Source organism: Canis aureus, chromosome 38 (genome assembly GCF_053574225.1).
Source record: "Canis aureus isolate CA01 chromosome 38, VMU_Caureus_v.1.0, whole genome shotgun sequence".
Classification (NCBI taxonomy): Eukaryota; Metazoa; Chordata; class Mammalia; order Carnivora; family Canidae; genus Canis; species Canis aureus.
In genome coordinates, this window is record NC_135648.1 from 9336667 (window position 1) to 9358424 (window position 21758).

General features: G+C 42.2%; 1 long non-coding RNA gene across 3 annotated transcripts in view; it reads left to right on the forward strand.

The window, feature by feature from the left end:
* The window catches only part of LOC144307104 (uncharacterized), a 47865-nt gene that overhangs the window by 19178 nt on the left and 6929 nt on the right, over nucleotides 1-21758 (forward strand). For all 3 annotated transcript variants that reach the window (XR_013374065.1, XR_013374066.1, XR_013374067.1), the window contains exon 3: nucleotides 20462-20636. This is a non-coding gene — a long non-coding RNA (uncharacterized LOC144307104). The remainder of the gene's footprint in view (nucleotides 1-20461; nucleotides 20637-21758) is intronic.

Consider the following 21758-nt stretch of genomic DNA (forward strand, 5'->3'; position numbering starts at 1 on the left):
TAAGGCTGGGATCTGGGAAGATAGGAGAGATGGAGCTAGAGCAGCACCCCCACATCAGGGGATCCATGCAGTGCAGCCCATAGAGTGAGGAGGAGCTTCTCGAATCCTCTAGCCAGGATACTCACGAACCCCATGGAAGAGTCAGCTTGGGGCCTGGGCCCCACAGGCCTGGTCTCACTGGCCAGAGCGAGGGTGACTCGAGCTAAGTAGGGAGATGCTTTGCCTTTCAGGGGTCCCCCCCACCCCTTCTCCAGGGGGTCTGGAGTCTGAGCAGGGAGGAGGTGCTGCAGGGCAGGCTGGTCTCCAGCCCCTCGGGCCGTGGATCTGACGTGCACTGAGGCAGGAGGAAGTCAGACGTGAGCCCAGACTTGTTACAGGATGGGCCTGGGTCTTAATGACTGCAAGGAACCGGGAAGTTGTGGGACCTGCCCGAGGTGTTAAAGGATTTATTATCAAGCAGGGGAGAAAGATTTGACAGAGCGTGAATAAAAACAGTGATTAAAAATATTTTTTGTTTCCCACTGATTTGAAATTCCAATTCCTCAATCCGCTGGTTACAAAATAAATACAAAACAGAGCGGCTGGTCTTCTAATGGTGGCAAAAACGAGTATTTTTCCTTTCTTGCACAATGTTTTGTTTTTCCTAGATTTAATGAAATTGTTTTTTTTTTTTTTTTTTTTTCCTTTTTGGTTTGCTTAGATTTCTATTTACATATCACCAATGCAACCCCAAACACTTACCCCAGTTGTCAAAACCACTCAGGATGTTGAAACACATTAGGTATACTTTCATCTTTGCCTTGTTGAAAACATCCTTTGTAGAGCCCCTTCTGACCAAGTATGATATGGAAAAAGTGTAGAAGTAGGGTCTATAAAACCGGTTTAGAGGTTTTAAGTGATAGTTGATTTAATTGGTAGGAAGTTCATTGTACTTCCCTTAGTGTACTGGTGGACCCCGAAGAAACCTAATGAATTCTTAAGGGTTTATTAATAAAGGCATAATGTTTGCAGTGAAGGAGGTGATTTATTTATTCTCCTTTGTGAAGCCATATTTCAGTAATAATATTCAGTAATAATTCAGTAATAATAATACTAGCTACAATTTGTCAAGCACTTTCATTGTGCTTGGCACCATTTTAAGTGCTTCACACATATTAACTCATTTAACCCACACCTTATGATGAGAAAAAGAAGACATAGCAAAATATAAGTTCTTTTTTAAAAAAATCTTTAATTTTTAAAAAATTTTTATTTATTTATTTATGATAGTCACACAGAGAGAGAGAGAGGCAAAGACATAGGCAGAGGGAGAAGCAGGCTCCATGCACCGGGAGCCCGATGTGGGACTCGATCCCGGGTCTCCAGGATCACGCCCTGGGCCAAAGGCAGGTGCCAAACCGCTGCGCGGGATCCCAAATCTTTAATTTTTTAATTGGAGTTCAATTTGCCTACATACAGCATAACACCCAGTGCTCATCCCGCCAAGTGCCCCCCTCAGTGCCCATCACCCAGTCACCCCAACCCCCCGCCCACCTCCCTTTCCACCACCCCTTGTTCATTTCCCAGAGTTAGGTGTCTCATGTTTTGTCACCCTCATGATATTTTCACTCTTTTTCTCTCCTTTCCCCTTTATTCCCTTTCACTAATTTTTATATTCCCCAAATGAATGAGACCAGATAATGTTTGTCCTTTTCTGACTGACTTATTTCACTCAGCATCATACCCTCCAGGTAAGTTCTTACCCATGGTTACACAGATGGTAACTTGTCTGAGATCCAGCAAATTCTAACTGAACCCAAGTAGTATGGCTCCAGAATCAATGCTCTTGACCACTATCCTGCATGAACGCTTCAACTATTTTATCAGACACTTGAAAGAGAACACTCCAAACAGTGAAAGGACTTCAAACCAAGCTGGACGGGAGGGTAGTTGAAGGTACTGTGGATGCTGGATGAGAAGAGTCACAGGAACCTGGTAAATACCCTTTAATCTTTGAATAACTATTAGGAGAAAGAAGAATTAGGTTTCTTTCTCTCTGACTCCAAAGACAAAGCTCAGACCAGTGATTAGCAGCTATAGAGAGGCGGACTTTAGCTAAGGATGCAGAAATCCCTTCTAAAGACCAGCTTTTCAAAGACTGCTTGAACTGCCTTGAAAAGGAGCAGTTCCTTGGCATTGGAAGTATTTAAGGAGGAGCCCGAATACTAGTGGTAGGATTGAAACATCAGCCAGGGGGTTGCATTAGAGGACCATTAACATTTAAAATCTTGAGATGCTAGGATTTTATCCATCAGGTGAAATGCTTCTATTTGGGAAGCATCCTCAGATTCCCTTGATTTTGGAATAGAAGGTCATCCCAAAAGGCCATTGTAGCATTTCCCTGGTGGCGAGTACATCTGTGTCCAAACCAATGGAAACGGTTTAAAATATTTCTCCCCCCCCCACCCCGCCTGCCTCCCTTTGACAGTCTCCAAAGGGAAGCATCACAGAATCTTAGGCTTATGAACATTTGGTATTGAATGGACAGAGAGAGACTGCTGAGTGTGACACTGTCTTTGCAGAGGAGGGGACTGGGAACAGTGACACGACTCTCCCGAGGTCACCCTGTTGGGTTGTGCCAGCGTGGGAACTAACATCCAGCCCTCTAGATTTTGAGTTCAGTTTTCTTTGCAACATACTACACTGCCATTCACATTCCCTTTGGAAATTTCTTCCTTGCATCTGATTTAAATCTTTCACTTTGAAAATAAATAAAATAGGGATCCCTGGGTGGCGCAGCGGTTTGGCGCCTGCCTTTGGCCCAGGGCGCGATCCTGGAGACCCAGGATCAAATCCCACGTCGGGCTCCCGGTGCATGGAGCCTGCTTCTCCCTCTGCCTGTGTCTCTGCCTCTCTCTCTCTCTCTCTCTCTCTCTGTGACTATCATAAATAAATAAAAAATTAAAAAAAAAATAAAATAAATAAAATAAAATATTTTTCACTTTGTGCTCTATTTCCAGTTTCTTCCCATCTTTACTGAGAGCGGTGAGGGTTGGCCATTTTTCCTGGCAATAAAAGGCCTTTTGTCTTGAATAATGGAATGCCCTCTGTTAGCTGTGTGTCGTGTTCTCCTCTGCTCGGATGGGCCATGCCCATTTCACCCTGGCTCTTATCTGAAAGTAGCAAGAATTCTGAAGAATAAAAGGCAAAGCTAGTAGTTTCTGCTGTTTGTAGGTATTTCTCAAATACTCATTTGAGACCAAGGATGAGATCTGGTTCTGACACGTGGGGTTCACACAGATGTCCTCTCTGCAGGGACAGGCTGTTTCTGTTTCATCACTGACTGAAGACATAGTTTCACATGGCAAAACTGTAGCGAGGGGGGCAAGTCTGTGGGGTCCAGAACCTGACATGTAGAGAGGGAGGCAAGTCTGTGGGATCCAGAACCTCACATAGCAGCTTTGTCTAGAGCAATCCTTTTCCCACTGTTTTTTGTTCCTGAGTTTCCATGATCTACCTGACATGCAGCCCCCCCTTGAGCTGGGCTTTCCAATCATGGGTGCACTACCTCTTTGCAAATAAATATAATTGAATATACCCCTGCTTCTTCCCCTTCTCCCCTCTTACCCCTCCTTATTGGGTCAGTGTGCACCGTGATGCACAAAGCAAGCCCAGGTGGCTATAACTCTATCTAACCACGGGAGGGCAGGAGAGTCTAAAGAATGAAAGGAAAACGCACCTGAAAACAAACTCCCTTTTGTTCACAGAGAGGCCAAATCATCAAATGATCCGCAAAACCTGAAACTTTTAAGAACGACAGAGGAGTGTTAGGCCTTAAGCGGCCAGCTTGCTGGCTTGACCATCCACAATAAAGCGGAGGACTTCTGGGCTCCTGACTTTAAGCTGTGGTCTTTGGCAAATCAGCTAACCCTCCTAGAGGGCCTCAGTTTTCTCTGTAAAAATGGTCCTGATGTTGCCCCTCACCTATGGTTACTGCAGGACTTAAACCAAAGAGCACGGAAGAGCACCTGGCCTGGCTTTCTTCCAGCCTTCCTCAGCAGCTGGTCCTCGATGTTTTTCGATGCCAGATTTCATTCCTCTGAGAAGCCTTCCAGATTCCCTGATCCTGATCTCATAGTACTTTGTGTCTTTCTGATAGTCCTTCTCACATTGTGCTTTTTTTTTTAAAAAAGATTTTATTGATTTACTCATGAGAGACACAGAGAGAGGCAGAGACACAGGCAGAGGGAGAAGCAGGCTCCTTACTGGGAGCCTGATGTGGGACTCGATCCCAAGACCCCAGGATCACAACCTGAGCCAAAGGCAGATGCTCAACCGCTGAGCCACCCAGGCGTCCCTCACGTTGTATTCTAATTATTTGCTTCCAAGTCCATTTTCCTCATTGGACTAGAGCTCTTTTAGGGCAGCTGCCACATATTTCTCCAGCTGGCACTCAAGGAATGGAGGGATTTAAGCATCTCTCTTTCTCTTCTCCTCCTCTCTGCCTTTCTTTATTCATTTATGAGTTTCTTGAGCCAAGCACCAAGCTAGGCATTAGGGAGCATATAGTCCCTGCTGACACGGTTTACAAATTAAATAAGGCCTGGGTGAAAATTACTAGCAATGAAAGGGTATGCCTGACAGTCACACGATTAACCAGCGCACCTACCAAACTAGGCAAATGTCAGCAGGGTGCTAAAAGACAAGGGGAGATGTGCCTCGTCTGGCACATGTTGGGATTCCAACAATTCTTGGCTATAGACATTAAGAAGACATTTAAGAAGAAATACAGAAAATACATGCAAGGAGGTTTGTTAATCATGTAACTGGGAATGGGCAGGTGATAGAGGTTTCAAAGTTATAGTAAAATTCAGAAAGAGGGCCAGAGAAGAGTGGCATTGTGCTGAGTGAAGTCATGCTGAGTGCAGGATGGTGCAGTAGTGGTCAAGGGCTGGGCTTTGGGGTCGGGCAGGGCCAGCTTCTTCATTCGCCTATGTAGGGGGCAGGCGACATTCTTCACCTTTCTAGGCTTTAGCTTCCTATTTGAAAAATAAAGGGTTCCTGTGAATATTAAACAGGAAGCGGCTGAGTCCCTATCTGGCCCAGGAGAAGGGAAGGGCAGTTGTCACGATGATAGCAATCACCCTCCTCTTTTGTGTTTCATCGTTCAAGTTCAATAACTTCCCACGCTGAGAACAAGTCTTGGAAGAGGTGCCTGGACATCCCTGGATGACAGTGGATTTTCCAGGGAAACAGCCGTGCTTGTTTGTCTTGAGCACCTATCAATGCAGCTCTGGGAGTCCTCACCCCATTGCCTTCCTGTGTCTGAGAGTGAGACTAGAAGGTAGGTGTGCGGGTAGGGAGTGGCCCGGTTGCCACCGAGGTTGGGTGCCGCCCTCCTCACATTCTTATTTTTGTTAAAACCTCATTATGGGTCTGCCGTCCATTATGTTATCTGAGCAGATTAGCTCTTATTTAAAATTTTATCTTGGGAGGTGGCTGAGTCCCATAAGCTCTTTTACTGGTTCCACTGATGATCAGTTGGCCCAGGGGAACACAAAGGAAGGAATGATTTTTAGGTTAAAGCACAGATTTTAATCACCCTTCACATATGGAAATGCCGCAAATAAGCCAGCCTTGAGAAATAACCATCATCACGAATGTACTGTGTGTCTGAGTCTTTGCAAGAGTGTCTGCTGGAATTACATGAATTTGGTGGTGCCCGAGGCTTGAGTTAAGCAACTTCAGGGAGAGATGCTAACGTGTTCGTTAGCGTTGCAGGCTTCTTAGTGTGGTTGTGGACTATGCCAGGGTTAGGTCTTCCAGGATGAAATTTCCAGATGAAAGCTATGGTGCAGTGGCAATAGTATGAATTATTCTGGGTTATTCTGAGGAAGCAGAGACAGCATCTTTGCCCCTTTCACTGAGATTTTCCAACATATAGCAGAGTTGGGTGTGTTGTTCTTATCTTCAATAAGGAACACCAGCTTTCCCTTGGCCAGAAGGTCTTGTATGTAGGAGGCTGGAAAGCCTTGTTCTCTTGGGGAAGACTGATTTAGCTGCCAGAATGAGGAATCTGGCTAAGCCCAGACAGGATGGTGTCCCCAGGGAGGAACGGGGTGGGGGGTGGGGGTGGAGAGGGAAGGAGGGAGGAGGGAAACCCGGACAGTGGCAGAGTTAACTTCTTATTATCATTGAAATTTATCACCAAATGACGTGTTTGCACTAAGTGACAGGCATATGGCATCTCAGAAAACTATAAAAGAAGGCTTTGTAATAATCTGAGTAGAAGAAAGGGTCATAAGTATTAAATCATCGCAGGGCACCTGGTGGTACAGTCCTGAGATATTAAAAGAACCTGTACTGAAGGTTCATTCATGACTTCATTTCAGCAAAATGACGTTGCTAGGCACATTAAATTAATGTAACTGATTTCAATTTCACTGCTTTTTAGTTTTATTTATTTATTTATTTATTTATTTATTTATTTATTTATTTTTAGGGATTTAGTTTTATTTATATGTAAAACTTAAGGCTTATTTTAGTTTATAGTTATAGATCAGTATTTGTACCTATCTGATCAATATTTATATGTATCTAGGTCATGATAAAAATAATTTGTCAACCATAGGAAACTGCAAGTTTTTTTTCTAAATTTTATTTATTTATTCATGAGAGACACACAAAGAGAGAGACAGAGACACAGGCAGAGGGAGAAGCAGGCTCCATGCAAGGAGCCCGACGTGGGACTCGATCCGGGGTCTACCAGGATCAAGCCCAGGGCTGAAGGTGGCGCTAAACCGCTGAGCCATCCAGCCGCCCTTCAAGTTTGTTCTTAAGAGTTCATATGTCACTCTGTGTCAGAAATACTGGATTAAAGGAGATTTAAGAATACTTTTCTGTATCAGGGTTCAGTTAGTGAAGGGGAACCACCATGAGCCAGTTGGAATGAGAGTTGTTTTTTTTTTTTTTTTTTTTTTTTTAAGTAAGGATTTGATCTTCAACCGGGTAGGGGGTTGAAGAAGTCTGTGGAAGGCTGTTGTCTCTGTGTCTGGCCTGATGGCCAGCCTGTCGCTCTGCAGAGCTGGGGAAAACAGCTGGGCATGAGATAGCACAGTAGGACAAGGGCAAATGCAGAGAATCCAAGGAAAGTCCAGAACCCCCCCGGGCTGTCTCCTACCACTTCCAAATTGAACAAGCAAGGGTGACCTATGGAATGAGCCGGACTCTTTGCTCCCGAGCTGCATATAGGACTTGCAGATCTGCTGGAAGCGGAACCAACTGCAGGTGGGGCTGCTGCCCCCAGCCAGCAAGATGAGCCAGCAGCTCTGCTACAGCAGTGCCTGGCACCCACACCGACTTTCAGGATGTCCTGGCCACTGATTTACTCCTGCCTTCTGAATTCCAGGCAAATTTCCCTTGAGAGGTCAGCCCTAACCCACACCACACAGAAGAGGACGTTCTGGGAAATTTAGTTCCAGACTAGCTAAGTTGATTCAGTTGATTCAGCAAAGCTATCATAATAATTAAGTTTTAGATACTCTTGGCATGAACATATAAGCAGAATGTACCACATAGTGTATATTTAGTAAATTATTAATATTTTTAAAGATTTTATTTATTTGACAGAGAGAGAGAGAGAGTGAGAGAGTGAGAGAGAGCACAAGCAGGGGATGCAGCAGAGGGAGACAGAGAAGCAGGCTCCCCCAACCAGGGAGCCCAACATCAGGCTCCATCCCAAGACCCTGGAATCGTGGCACGAGCTGAAGGCAGATGCTTAACTGACTGAGCCACCCAGGCGCCCCTTTTATTATTTTTAAATCATTTTTTAAATTGAGGTCTAATTGACATACAGCATCATACTAATTTCAGGTGTTACAAAATAACGGTTTGATATTTGTATGTATTATAAAATGGTCACCACAGGTCTAGCTAACCTTCATCACCATACATAGTTATAGGACTTTTTTCTGATGGTGAGAACTTTTAAGATCTACTCTCTTGGCAACTTTTAAATATGCAATGCAGTATTATTAATTATAGTCACTGTGCTGTACATTACATCCCTATGACTTATTTATTTTATAACTGGAGGTTTGTATCTTTTGAACCCCTTCATCAAATTTGCCCATCCTCCATGCCCCCACCTCTTGCAACCACTAATCTGTTCTATTAGCTATTTTTCCCCCCGGATTCCACATATAATGAGGCCGTATAGTATTTCTCTTTCTCTGACTTATTTCACCTAGTATAATGCCTTTGGGGTCCATCCATGTTGTCACAAATAGCAATATTTCATTCTTTTTTATGACTGAATAATATTTCATTGTGTGTATGTTCATTTATCTAGTGATATATCTACATATCTATATGGTGGTATATATAGATAGGTGTATAAATTGATGTTGAGTATCTATTCATGTACCTCTTGGCCTTCTGTATGTCTTCTTTGGAAAAAAATGTTTCGATCCTCTGCCTACTTTAAGATCAGATTGCTTTTTGCTATTGAATTGTATGAGTTCTTTCTATGTTCCTTATATATTTTGGATATTAGCGTCTTGTCAAATATGTGACTTGCAAGTATTTCCTCCTATCACCTTTCATTCATTTCACAGGTTGCCTTTTAGTTTTGTTGATGGTTTCCTTTGCCGTGCAGAAGCTTTTTAGTTTGATGTTGTCCCACTTGGTTATTTTTTTTCTTTTGTTGGCTTTACTTTTGCTGTCCAATCGAAAAAATCATCACCAAGACTGATATAAAGGAGCTTCCTGCCTATTTTTTCCTCTAGAAGTTTCAATGAATTATTATTGAATGAATGAATGATTTAAATAATACTGAGTTTTAGTCTGTAACCTTTTGGTGATCTCAATTTGGCAGTTTAACACAGGGTTTGGAACATGGTTGGTGTTCGGTGAATATTTATTGGCTGAGTTACTGAGTGGTATGGCAGGAGGGACAGAGGACTGCCAATCAGGAAGCTCTGGGGGAGGGGGGTGTGGTCCCGGTCCTGCTACTAGTTAGCTGTGCCGGATAGGGTTAATCACTTCAGCTCTGTGGCCTCTGTTTGGTGTAAGGGGGTCAGATGAAATAATTCTAAGTAAGCTTTTGCTTAGAAATTTTGCGGTTCCATGAGTTGATCTGATTGCTTTCCAAACCAAGTACTTGATATATAGAACAAGAGTCTCAGAGTGTCAGGGACCATTGTGAAAAGCAGTGCTGCAGAGGCCCCAGCGCTCAGGGTCCTGCAATCCAGCAGTTTGTTCGAGGATCACCTGGAGGATGGATGATGGGAAGTGGAAAGACAGGTGCAGAAAGGGGGATCACAAGAGCACACCCGGCCAACTTCGCCTGCTTGCAAATTGTGCCTCACGCTGGCTCTGACTCAGTCTGAGTCTGGTTTCTCAGTCACGTCAATTTTTCTGCTGTGCTTATTCTCCTCTGTGGCAAGGTTCCTGGTCCCATAGCAAGTGGCAGCAGCATCTTAGATTCCAAGGCATTCTGGGACACAGACTCGTGCCTTGAAAAGCCTTCCCGCTCTCCTTATGCACAGATTTTTTTTCTTTCTTTTTTTTTTTATAAATTTATTTTTTATTGGTGTTCAATTTGCCAACATATAGAATAACACCCAGTGCTCATCCCATCAAGTATGCACAGATTTCTTAAAACCATCTCAATTCTGCAGGCCTTCTCATACACACATTGTGTGGTGCTTGGCCGATGGTTCTAATTCTGAGGACTTGGGGAAAACGGAGTGGGAAGTCCTTTATTATTATTTCTTGTGCCCTTTCCTTAAGCAGCTATTCTTTTCTTTCTAAAGGTAAAAGATGTCACATGTAGTCTTTGAGCACAAGACAAGAAGAATCTCTAGCTTAGGCCACAGTAAACTATAAAAACCATGCACCTCCATTTCTGTGTCAGATGAAACAATCATTTTCCTATGCACATCCCACCCTGGTCACATCCCAAGACCTTTGAGCTGCGAGGACCAATTCGCACACAATTTTAAATAGTTTATCTAGACCTTAAAGTCAATCCTCAACTGTTTACTGAGTAGCTACTATGTTGTCAGGCTACAAAGGTGCTTGGGGAATCCTGAAGTATAACCACCCCTAAGACTTTTCAAGAATGAATCATCTCTTTGGAAATAGAACAAACACATGAACAATGAAGAAACTGAGGTACGTAATAGGTGACTTAGAAGCCCAGTAGGGCTTTTGGAAAGGGCTTTATAAATCTATGGGATTTGCAGAGAAATTTTCTTATGGGTGTTGGGCACAAAATTGGGCTTTCAGCAGTTGTCAAGGAAGAGGACCAGCACTCTGAACTGGCCATGGGAGTGCCAGAGAGGTGGAAACAGCCCCCGAGGCCCATGATGAGTAACAAAAAAGTAGAAGGAACACTGGGCAGCTGGCTAGTAGGACTTCTGTGTGTTTTTGAACTCATTTTTCCTTGATATTTGTAGACCTTTCTAAGGCGAGATGCTGGAATGGAGTTTAGGAGCTCCCCGGCACAATCTCAGTCTAGGGATACGAGCCTCTGTTCTTGGAAAAATAATTTGAAAGAATTATAGTCCGAGATAACCAGTTTGGATTCCTGGGCCTAGAGCCACATTCCTAGAGCCTTTCCTATTTTTACGGTGCAGACTCTCTCTTCTTGCTTCTCTCCCTCCTGGCCTTTTAGCTTCTATCGGTTGTGGCCCTAAAAGGACTTTGCAGGTGGCAGTACTAAAATAAAATAAAATAAAATAAAAATAAATAAATGCCTTACCCCCCATAAAATACTTCTTTAATTTATGCCTTTCCATCATCTCGTATAGCTTTCCAAAAAAATGAAACACGTACATAAAGACAAACTACACTCAATACGCCGAGCCAGCCAGGGGGAGACGAGCCTCTTGATCATTAACCAAGGCTCGGCGGAGGAATTAAGTTGTTTGATTCGTCGCTCCAGGCCTGGTGAAATAGGTAGTATTTCATTTCAATCCTTAGTGGGCTTCAGGCTGCCAATATCTGGGCTTTGAAGTGGTTTCACCCTCTGTGATGTAACTGGATCCCCGGTGCGAGGCCTGAAGAGGCTGTTTCTCATACTCCCTTGTGTTCACACTAGTCACTGGTGGTTTGCAGCCGGGGAACCCGATCTGACTGCCCCTCTCGTTTCCAGCAATTCTCCCCAGGGTCTCTGTTTCCTTCACTAGATGCTCTGAGAGATTGGGGATCAGTACATTCTGCTTGTACGCGGGTGCCTGTGCGTTTGAGGAGGCAGGTGCTGAGGCAGGGGTTCAAGTGCTGTGAATTTCAACCGAAAATTTCACTCTGATTTCACAGGGACTGTACTAACCCCCTCTTTTCCGGATGGGGGTGGTTTATCCACATCGGCAAGGAGCTTATTTGGCTCTTTAGTTTCCATTAAGAACAGTAGCCTGATGCTTTTCCTGGTTGATTATTGAAGGAAATCAGTATTTCATTAATCAGAATCACTGTCCGTACTCCAAGGGTTTTCCAGAAGTTATAAAAACCTAAACTCTCTCTGTCCAATCTTTTACCACGGCCAGTTGTGAGAAATTATTTGTTTAATTTTTTTTTTTTTTTTTTTTTTTAGAGAATGCACGAGTGGTGGGGGAGCAGAGAATCCCAAGCAGGCCCCAGGCTCAGCACAAGAGCTGGTTGTGGGGCTCGATCTCACGACCCCGAGAGATTATGACCTGAGCAGAAAGCAAGTGTGGGACTTTTTTTTTTTTCTTTTCTTTTCTTTTCTTTTCTTTTCTTTTCTTTTCTTTTCTTTTCTTTTCTTTTCTTTTCTTTTCTTTTCTTTTCTTTCTTTTCTTTTTTTTAAAATGTGGGACTTTTGATGGACTGAGCCACCCAGGTGCCCCGAGAAAGTTTTTATTGAAGATTTTCTGAAAGAGAGAATCAGGCTTTCCACACCTTACTTTACCTTTGAGTAAAACCACAGCACCAGAAAGCTGTGTGCTGGGGAGATATCTTGGCGTCTTGCAATCGATACTTGCACTGAATTTCACCCTGCGGTGGTCTCCAGCCTATGCCAACCAATGATATAGGGAAAGCTGTGTGAAACGTGTGATATTTATTGTAGGGAAGTTTTTGAAAACGTTATCTTATACGCCACAGGGACATTTTTATCAGGTTAACAACAACAGGACAAACAAGCAAAGAGATGCTCTCATGTCTCAGCATTAGGGAAAATGTGCTTCTCCTGAGCTATCTTAGGAAAAGCAATTTCATAGCAGAATATATATATATATATATATATATATTTATATATAAATATATTTATATATAAACAATATTTATATATATTTATATATAAACAATCTCATTGGATTGGTCCCTGCTGATTTGAAATTTTTCATAGTTTGTACACGTGATTTTGATCTCCAAGTGACTGTGGCATGTCTTGGAATTTGTGCTCGTGGGACATTCTTTTGCAAAATGTCAAGAAGCTTTTGGCTTGTTTAAAATCATGGCCTCAAAAAAAAAAAATAAAAAAAATAAAATCATGGCCTCAATCTACTGCATCTGACCTATAGACGCTCATTTGTTTTGCAGCTCATAGAAGAGTCCAGGGAAAGTAGATGGTGTTTATTTGAAAATGTTTTGCCATATGGAGGTTAAATTGTGTTTCTTCTGCTATCAGCTCAAATTATTTTTCTCTAGATCTCTTCACACTAGGTGGCAGGAGTGGCTCATAGAGGAGTTTAATTCCCTCACCAAGAACTTTGATCGCCTTTGGGGGAGAAGGAAGGAGGGCAGTAAGGCAATTATTTACAGTGGACTGTGGCAGGTCCTGCTCTGGTGAAGTGAGTGGCTTGGGGGAGGGTCTGATTCCAAGTCTGTGGCCCCACACATGTTCTTTCTGTCTCTACTTTTGTACCAGAGAGAGACAGAGAGATGGGGGGTGGAGGGAGGGAGAGAAGGGGAGAGAAAGAAAGGGGAGGGGGGAGGAAAAGAGAGAGAGAGAAGGGGAGGAAAGAAGAGGCAGGGGGTGGGGAGAGAGAGAGAGAGAGAGAAGTGGGGGTAGGGAGAGAGAAAGAACACCTTCCTTTTTGCTTTTACAAAAGTAACCAGAATCTCATTGAATAAATAACAAGACAGATGAGAAGTCCCACGCCGGCCTGGGAGGACTGCAGAAGCCACAGGCTCTGTCACTGCTGGTGCCGCTGTCCAGAGTGGTGAGAGGTGCCAGGTTAGCCCCGCTCCTACTTGGAGTTCTGTGCACGTATTGCCTTCGGATCATGGGCAGGTGGCACGAGAAGTGGGCAGTGGGTCACACAGCCTTCTTCTCTGACCTGGCTTCGTCTTGGGCGAGTCATTGAATCTCCTTAATGCTAAGTTTCCTCATCAGTGAAATGGGGTTAATAATAGTACTTGTTTCATTGTGTGGTTTTGAGAATTAAAGGAAATAATACCAGTGAAGTGTTTGGCATCTGGTAAGAGTACAGGGTATGTTAGTTGTCATTGTTTTTTTTTTTTTTTTATTTTTTATATTGGGCCAGTCAAACGCTGTGAACTTCAGTTTCATGACCCATAAAATGACAGTTTTGAATGGTATAACTTCCAAAGTTTTTTGTAGCCTCCAAAGTTGGAAAATTTGTATACCGTGTGTGCAGTGTTTATAGCATTTTTACATCACTCATAAGGTCTCCCACATGGTTGGGCATACAATAGTTAATTGTGCATTTATGAAATGCTTTTTGAATTCTAACTGAATAGAAAATATACTTTTAATGTAATTTATTTTACATTTAAGAAGATGATTAAGGCATAAATAACATATTCTATTTTTTCCCTCTGGTTGATTCATTTAATCATTACTTTTAAAGATTTTATTTATTTATTAATATTTGAGAGAAAGAAAGAACAAGAGAGCACAAGCAGGGGGAGCAGCAGAGGGAGAGAGAGAAGCAGACTCCCCGATGAGGAGAGAGCCCGATGTGGGACTCGATTGTAGGACTCCGGGATCATGACCCGAGCCAGAGGCAGATCTGACTGACTGAGCCACCCAGGTAGCCCTCATTTAATCATTACTTTTAAAATAATGAGGATTTTTGGACCAAATCCTTACTGCATGCCAAGAACTGAACAAGAAGCCACGAGGGATAGAAGTTAAGATAAAACATGATTCCATGTCCTCAAATACCTGAGCTCTGGGTGAGGAGACAGACGGTGACAGGGGCACAAAACTGGAGTCTGCATGGGGCCCCATTGGAGTATAGGGTGGACGTCCCTGTTATATTGGGTAATTGCAAGCCATTTGTGTAGCTGGTGCATAGAAGGTTTACAGAGAATGGTAGGAGATGGGGCTACCTAAAAATATCTTCTAGGCCTGGAGTGTGCCTAGGCTATCAGAACAGCCACATTTGAAGTTTAAATTTATATAAAATGCTTCATCTTTGATCGATGGAAATATAATACTGGCTTTATTTTAACAACTTGGTCTAAAAATTCCCTATTAGAGAAATGATAACAGTAACAACTGTATTATATTTTATAACTTATGAAATTTCAACATTAACTTATTCGTTAATCATAATAAGAGTTTCTTGCGCTTGATGAGCCCATATTATTTACCAGGTGCTGCATCTGGCACCTGACATAGGTTACTTCATTTATTCCTAATTGGAACCCTTTGTATCAAGAACAGAGGTTTGCCATTAGGGAGTGCTAAGGTGGGGAGAACCGGATTAATTTCTGGGAGGTCAAAGACCATTTCTATTCATCTACCCATTCTATCGCTAGCCTCTGGCATGGCGCCTGGCACATAGCAGGAATTTAAGTGACATTTGCTAACTAAATGAACTGAGTTGTCCAGGTTGGTATAACTAGTAAGTAGTGGAGTCAAGTACAAAGGTACTTGATTTTGACAATTTAGATTGGATATAATCATGGCTAGAGAAAGTCTAATTTCTGTAATGTGGAAGCAAATCAAGCTCAGTTTATGTCTTTTTGGCCATAGATCCTTGCTGAAAAGGAATACACTCTTGATAGTCATGTGGTTTTCATTTATCAAGGATGTTGACTCTTTGGTGAGATGGTCTTGAACTATGCATAAGATGGCAGAGTAGGGACTCTACCCCTTTCTCAATGAGATCGGTGTGATGAGAAAAGGAAATAGGATGAAATGGGAATGAAACATCGTTTCTGTTCACTTTTTCTTCTCTTAGAGCTAAGGATCTAGGACCTTCTACTTTTTATTTGTATTGAATTCTGGCTCAAAGGGATTCAGGGAGACTGATATTGGCTCGGGCAGTGAGATATGAGGAAGCTCCAAATGTTGAAATAAGTGTGTGTTTCTAAGAAATCTTCCTTCTCATTTTTTGTTTGATCAAACAACCTCTAAAGACATTCTGTTATTTTTTCAGCTTCTGGTCTTAAAAGGCAGATTGATCAACAGTTTGGGAAAATGTACCTATTAGACATTGTTTGAGACTTTTCAGTTTATTCTCTTTAAAAGTAATAATCTTCTCCTTAATGAACTTGATTAATTCAGCAAATAGCTATTGACTGCTTACTAAATGCTAGGCCCCATGTTGGGTGCTGGGGATACAAAGATGACAAGACATAGCTCTTGCTTTCAAGGATGAAGTGGGAGATGGACTTGGAGGCAGATCATTTTGTCCTTGCTGGGTGTGAGACCCTCAGTGGGGAACATGCAAATGCCTGTGGATGTACAGAAGAGTTGGAAACTGAGGCCAGAGATAGTTCCCATCACTGGCGACTTGAAGCCAGGAGAGTGCTGTAGACTGAATTTGTCCCCGGAGTTCATTTGTTGAAATCCTAATGTCTAATGTCATAGAATAAGGAAGTGGGAACTTTGGTAAGGCGACTAGGTTATGATAAGGGCAGAGCCCCCATGAATGGGATTAGTACCCTTATAGAAGAGACCCCAGAGGGCTCTCTTGCCCCTTGCCCCACATGAGGATACCTGGGAAGTCGGCAATCTACAACCCAGAAGAGGATCCTCACCAGAACTTGATCATGCTAGCACCCTGATCTTAGACTTCCCTGCCTCCAGAACTGTAAGAAATAAATTTCTGTTATTTATCAGCCACCCAATCTATGGCATTACATTAGAGCAGCCTGAACTTCTGGGAAGGTAAAGGAGAAGGGAAGGCCTTGGGAGCGGGGGCAAAATCACCTGCTGAGTATGAATGGGTGAAGAGTTTCCCCTCCCACTGGCAGCAATCTAATACCTTCATCTCATCACTTTGATGACCAACAGCTCCCAGATTTTAGAACCAGATTTAGTACTGTATTATTGTGGTTTGTTTTATATCTACCAGTTAAAAGAGGCCGAATGGAATTGACCTAGATGGTTCTCAGGTGGAAAAGCTGATGCTCTCCTCTTCTTCCTCCATGGGCACTCACTGACACGTGCACTTCTCATGTCGTCCTTAGATGGGACTCTGAGGTGCTGATTTCTCTTTGGCCATTGATCTTGAGTCTGTGATATTTTTGATTGCTCCTGCAGCCTCTTCTTCTTGTTTTCCCTCCTTGTTTCTATTCTGTCGTTCGACCCATCCTGAGATGATCCCGATTTTTTCTAAGAAATGTGGCACAAAGAAATACCTCCCAGAAATTAATACATTGTAAGAAATGTATGCACAAATGTGGCATAAACCTAAGTACAAGACTTTTGGGTAGAACTTTTGAGTATCTCTATCTACTGTTAAAGATGGAAGGATTTCTGGAGATCCAGAGACTTGGTAACACGTTCAGTAATCTGACCAACTCTGCTCTTGAGTTCTGATTTTAGCCTAGTTTACCAGATGGAATCCACGATCATCAACATGTTAGACCAATGTTAAATCTGACAACGCCAGCATAACAGTTTGTCTCATGATTAGACACGAAGGGCAGGTAGCAGTCATTCAGAAACCCTGAAATGGCAAAGTTAGGGAATTGGGTTTTGAAAATGAGTCACCCAAACATTTTCTTTCCAAACATCTGCAGGTTGTTAGCCTGATTTATTTTGAATTAAAAAATCTTTTTGAGCTGGCTGACAGCTTATTTTAATTCCCAGCTGTTAAAATGTTTCAGCAATTGGAATTAGGGGCTGTGCCATTGCTTTTGATGTGGTGGGAACCAGTTCAGCACTCAGGTACACCTGGGGGACCTGCCCCTTCTCATCATGGTCCTTCAGTTTTATTCCTTCTGTTTAAGAGCTTGGTGCTTTGAGCTCTTTGTTTACGATTTGCTCGGGTCTTATAGCACTGGTGGCCAAGGGAGTTTAGCTCATATTCCAGGATGTGGTGGCTTTTATCCAGCACCTAGCACTTTGCGGCTGCCTTAGATTCTTTCTGGAACTAGTTTGGGGAATAAACAAATACATAAATAAGTTTATATTTAATTGATATTGCCTCCTCCTCTCCCAAAATATGCTGAAATAATTTTTCTACTCAAAGCTGTGGTTCTTACAAATGTTTTTAAGATTTCTTTGTAGATTGTTGGCTTGGTAAGGGCTTTTGACTTGTTCCTCACTTTTCTCTGGTTGCGGGTGAGCACCTCTCATTTTTGCTGTGATTTTGGGTAGGAAACCTGGGGATGCAGTCTCTTCTCTCCTGATCCCAGCCACCACAAACAGTAACACCACCACCTCCATCTACTATTACTATTATCACCTACCACTCCCACTTCCACCAAGAAGCCATTCCTTGGCATTCCTGATTCTCCAAGCATAGCATCCTATTATTCATATTACTTTTATTGTCTAACTGCTCCCAAAGAATTATCTATACTAGTTATTTTTACCTCTTTCGCTCACCTTTATGCCTCTTTCCCCCCTCCCCCATATCCACTGTGGCTCATCACTGGCTCATCACTGGCTCATCACTGGCTCATCACTGGCTCATCACTATATCCATAGCCCACCATTCTGTTGAGACTGGGCTCTCAAAGGTTAAAGTGGCTGTTTAATTGAGATTCAGTTCTCTTGTCACCTGACTTCTTCACTTGTTCACTGACCTCTGTGTATCTGTGTTAAGGGAAACTTTGAGACCAAAAACTAGAATGATAGACTGGGGACATTAAATGCTAGAGTAAGGGTTTAGGGGGCTATACAATAGGCATTGAAGGAGCCAATCCTGCTTTTAAACTAAGGAGTAAATAGATTAATCTAAAGATGAACAAATGGTTGGAGTCTAAGTGGAGAAAAAATACTGAGTGTATAAATTAGAATAACGATAAAGAGAATTGAATGTCAAGCAAAGATTGGAGAGATATTGAAGGAGTCTAATAGAAGATATGAGGGTTGATAAAATATGTGGAGGGAAAGTGGCAAGAGAGGCAAGGCCTCCCTTTAATTGTGTCCCTCATCTTTGATCTTCATGTTTTGACTCATACTCTCTCTCTTTCCATAACATCCTTTCTTGGTCATCTCTGTTGATAAAAATGTTATTTTTATGAACTCTTTTTTGATTGTCCCAGGTAGATATTACCTCTAATTTCTAAAGATTCTGTAGTACTTTGTATATATTAACTTTTGTCTCATTATTTTAGGATGACAATCCCCTCAGTCCAGTTTTAGGCAGATGGCATGTTGTTAAGGGTGTGATGAAGACATAGGAATGAGGAAGGTAGAAGGGACTGTTGATAGGTATAAGGTTATGTAGTCTAATGGCCATGGTGGACCATGGTGGAAACTTCATTTCATGGGTAGTGTGAATTTGTATTTCTATCATATCTTTATTCTTTTTATTTTAACTTGTGATAAAGTTAAAAATTAGGCTCTCAGGAGCTCTCATTAGAACGAATAGGAATCACTTAGCCTTTGGTAAATATGACACACTTTCTACATCTCTCAGTGAACTAGAAGAGGGTGCTGATTTTTCTTTTTGGAAACTGAAAAAATTTTTCTGCTTGCGATTTTAAGTTAGTCTATTCACCATTATTATCTCCTGAGAAACTTTCTGAAGAATTTATCCTCCTGTGGCTGAATGCAGCATAGTTGGTTTTCTGGAAAGATGCATTCAGACCCAACAAAACCATATTATTTTCCCAGTAGGCTTTTCTTTCTCCAAAAAACGTCATATTTGGACCCTTACAAAAAATGTAGTATTGAGTGTTGAGTGCTATATTGAGGCAAATATTTTCTGCTTCTACCCTTTTATTTTAAATGTGACTAAACTTTGAGACTCATTTTAGAAGCATAGGGTAATATTTCTAATTGGGGGATGAGTTACATGGGCACTTTTTAAATGACACAGTATGACACATCTGCACATTAAGAAGATGACTGGCTTTCTGTTTTTCCTCTTTCTCTCCATTAATACATAAACTACTTTGCCGATTTCAGTGATGAGTATAATGCTTTGTCTCATCAGTTTTTTTGCATTACAAAGGGTTAGACATTTAGAATTTATGAAAAATGTGAATTTCAGAATCATCTTCAAAGATTCTGTTCAGGAGTTTAGGGCTGGGGCCCCATTTTCTTGTTCTTTCTTTTTAAAAAATATTTATTTATTTATGTATTCATTCATAAGAGACATACAGAGAGAGGCAGAGACAGTCAGGGACTGGGATCCCGGGACTCCAGGATCATGACCTGAGCGGAAGGCAAATACTCAACCACTGAGCCACCCAGGTGCCCCTGGGGCCCAATTTTCAATATCTACCACCAATAGCCCATCTTCCCTAAGAGACTTAGACACATTGGATTATGGGCCTTTGACTTGGCCTTTGACTGCATGGTCAGTCTGCAGTGGCTGTGCCCATGTGGGAGCAGCCATGACATTTAGATTTTTAAGTTTCTTCTCTCTCATCTCTTCCAAGAGAAATTATAGGACATATATCCAGTTACAGCTCAGAACATGTCAACTGAGAGGATTCTCTAAAGTTACCTGCCCTCATGACTTGGAACCTCTTATTCTTAGGTTGCCACAATCTTGCTTACTCAGGGAATCCTCTAATAGCCTTTAAAAAAAAGTACTCTGAAGAGTAAGTTAAAAATAAAAAGTATTTCACATGGTATTCAGGTATCAGTGAAGGATTTGGGCTGAATGACTCTGAAATTCTATAATTTAATAAAATGTTCTTCTATAATATTATACTCTACATTAAAATGACATAAAAATATAGTAAAACTTTCTTTGGGAGAATGTGTAGCTAAAGTTGTGAATTTACTTCTCATCTCTTTCCAGCCATTCCTTTCTCCCTTTTGTGTGAAATAACTTGCCCTTATAATTTACCATGTGATTAGTTTGGTGCATCAATATTACAACGATTATGGTAACCGGCCTGGATACTGGCATTGTTCATTAATTCTTATAAAGGAAACCAAGACAAGTCAAAATGTCAGAACCAGTTTAGTAATGGGGTCCCAGTTATGGTTGTATGTACATTAAAGATAGTGGGAACTAGATGCTATTTATGATGCTGTATCAAGTGTGTGAAAGACCTATTGTCATTTCTTTTTTTTTCTCATTTTATTCTTGTTTGCCTCATATAAGGTTAAGTGTCATCATTTCAGTTTTGCAGAGCAGAAAGCAGAGACTCAGCGAGTAGCCTGCCTTGACCACACTACCAGATGAGCAGCAGAGGCAAAGTACAGCAACTCTATCCTACCTAACATCGAAGTCTGCTTTCCACACCATACTGGGCCGTTATGATGCTTAATTCAGTTTAGGGATATTAACTGAATCCAAGTAAGTTTTGTTCTGATTCTGTCGAGGAACAGACTCTTTTGTAAAGTTACTTGCAGTTGATTGTACGTGGCTCGGCATAGCTTATAGTGTCTATGGTGGCAGGGATATATATCTGGAGATGTGGACAAGATCAAGACAGAGTCGAAATAGCTATGTGCAGGGTCTCAGAACCCTTGACTGACATTTGCCTCCTGGGACAGTTCTGATCTCACTGCTCTTCCATCACCTCTTTCTTTTCGAGACTTAACTCACCCCCACCCTAACCCTTCAGGTTGGTGGGTGTCCCATTCACAAGGGAGCAGATACCAGATGTGAGAAATTGAAGAAACAGTTGTTGGGCAATTGTTCTTATGAGTTATGTACTCGGGCTCTTGGTTGGAGGGCTCTGATCTGAAAGCTTGCTTCAAATCCACTGAGAAAGCAGCGTGATTTAAGTGGTGAACTGGGCAGGCTGAGGAGGCCGGCCGTGAGGACTAATTTGTTCTTTAAGTTTATCTAATGGTTTGCAAGAGTTGGAAATATCTGTTCGGGAGATGTGATGGATTCTCCTAGGAAACTGACTTCCCCAGATCATTCTTTAGAAACTGTTTTCAGAAGCGAGACAAGTGGCTTGAATCTATTGACAAAGGGAATCAGCTCTGCGCCTGTGACTGGGTCAAAGACCCCAGGCATGCCTGTCGCGATACAACGTGGATGTTTGTTCAGGGGGCAAGTGCTCACGCTGAGTGATTTTCAAAGCTGTTGGAGGGCATTTATCAGGCTTTTAAACTCTAGATACTCTTTCCCACGGTGTGAAGGCCAAGAGAAGGGATCCCGGGCTCTCTTCCCTGGCCCCCAGGATGGGAATTCAGGGGGAAGAGGTCACCTATTCTTATGCCACAAAAGAAAACTTATTCATCAGTTTTCAAGTTAAGGCGCTTCAGAGTCTGCAAATAGGGAAATAGCTAAGATCTCATCAGCAGGGCTCCACGCCCCCCAATCTGGTGCTGCAATAGCGGGGGTCTTGTCCTTCTTCAGGTGCAAAAGGAGTGTTCTGGACTTCTTTTGGTAAAACTCCTTCCAATTCCAGTAAAACATGCATTCCAAAGCCATCGTCTTTTTTACTACTTACTAGGGGGAATC